Genomic DNA, 1756 nt, shown 5'->3' on the forward strand with positions numbered 1-1756 from the left:
GGACACGAAAAAAGACAAAAAGGAAAAAAAAATTAAAATAAAAAAATAAAATAAAATAAAATAATAAAATAAAAATATTTATAGTGAGATCTCCCTACCACTCCACTCCTCCTTTTTTGCCTGGCTTTCTGCTTCACCTCCTCCACAGGAACCACTGTTGTATTTCTCTTATGTGCTCTTCCAGAGAGTTTTATGCACATATAAACAAATATGAATATCTACTTCTACTCTCCCCCATTTCACCTGAAAGGTAGTACTTTTCTGAACACATTGTTCTGTACCTTGCTTTGTTTATTCATGAAATATCTTGTAGAACATTCCATATCAGTATATAGAGAGGGTCCTCATTTTTTCTTCTACAGCTGCATAGTCTTTTACGATGCACCGTTATCATTACCCATTTACCCAGCTCCCTTTTGATGGGCGCTCAGGTTATTCCTAGCCTTGTATTAGAAATGAAGCTCAATGAATAGCCTTGAACATATTTTTGCACATGTGCAAGGGTATCTATAGCCGTGACTCTCGGCCCCAACTGTGCATGAGAATCAGCTTGGGGACTTTTAAAAATCCCAACACCCAGGGTGCACCTCAAACCAATTACATCAGAATTTCTGAGCATGGGACTAAAGCATCCTGGTGAACTCAGTGGTCAGCCAGGCTGGGCACCACTGACCCTATGGGGGAAATTGATTGGTGAAGGGCACATAGATATGTAAATTTGCTGGCTATTGCCATAGGAAATTGTGTCAACTTACACTCCCATCAGCAATGTATAAGAGGGCCTGGGTCTTCATAGCCTTACCAGCAATAGAAGTTTGTCAAAGTTTTTGATTTTTGCCAAACTGCTAGATTTTTTTTTTTTTAAAGGTATCTCAGTCTTGCTTTAATTTGCGTTTCTCTTATTAGGGGTTCAGGGTGAGCATCTTTTCACATGTTTAGAGCCATTTGATCTGTCCATATCTCGTATCCATTTTTTTCATTTTCTTTTTTTAGGTTGACTTTTCTATATGTTAGCAAGACTAGTTCTTTGTTATTTGAGTTGCAAGTACTTTTTACTGCTTTGTCTTTTATTTTTACACTTTTCATGATGTGGTAAGTCTTTTTTTTTTTTTTTCTAGAAGAGGCTTTATTTATTTGAATGTGTCCTTTTTTTTTTTTTTTTTTTTTTTTTTTTTATGGCTTCTGGATTTTGAGTTACGGTTTGAAAGAGCTTTCCCATTCCAGGCTTATTCAGGAAGCTTCCCATGTTTTCTTCTGTTACTGTCCTGGTTTTCTTTATTTACCTTTCAATCTTTGATCCTCTTGGCATTTACGCTGAGGAATAAATCCATCCTTGTTTTTCTTTCCAATGGCCAATTGTCCCATTACCTTTATCAAGGAGAAAGATAGGAACCACTTTGGGCTGCATCAAACAAGAATTTCTTTGTTTTTGTCTTTTTATTTACAGCAACATCTGCTCTTATTTTTCTGAAACTGTAGTCCTGTCCACCCACCCATTCATCCACTCATTGATTGATGGATTCATTCATTCATGTTTTTGTTTTTGCTTGCTGAGAATTCTAATATTAATTGGACATTGTCCCTGACTTTTGGGCTTCTATTTAGGATTTGTTTTAATTACTTAATAACCAATGATGATGACCTTTTTTTTTTTTTTTTTCCCTTTTTGTCTTTTTTCGTGACCGGCAACGAATGGCAACCCTCAGTGTTGCGCCCGTACCGGACCGGGACCGGCAACGGAATCGCAACCCTCGGT

This window comes from Galeopterus variegatus, unplaced genomic scaffold (genome assembly GCF_000696425.1).
Source record: "Galeopterus variegatus unplaced genomic scaffold, G_variegatus-3.0.2 Scaffold1513, whole genome shotgun sequence".
Taxonomy (NCBI): Eukaryota; Metazoa; Chordata; class Mammalia; order Dermoptera; family Cynocephalidae; genus Galeopterus; species Galeopterus variegatus.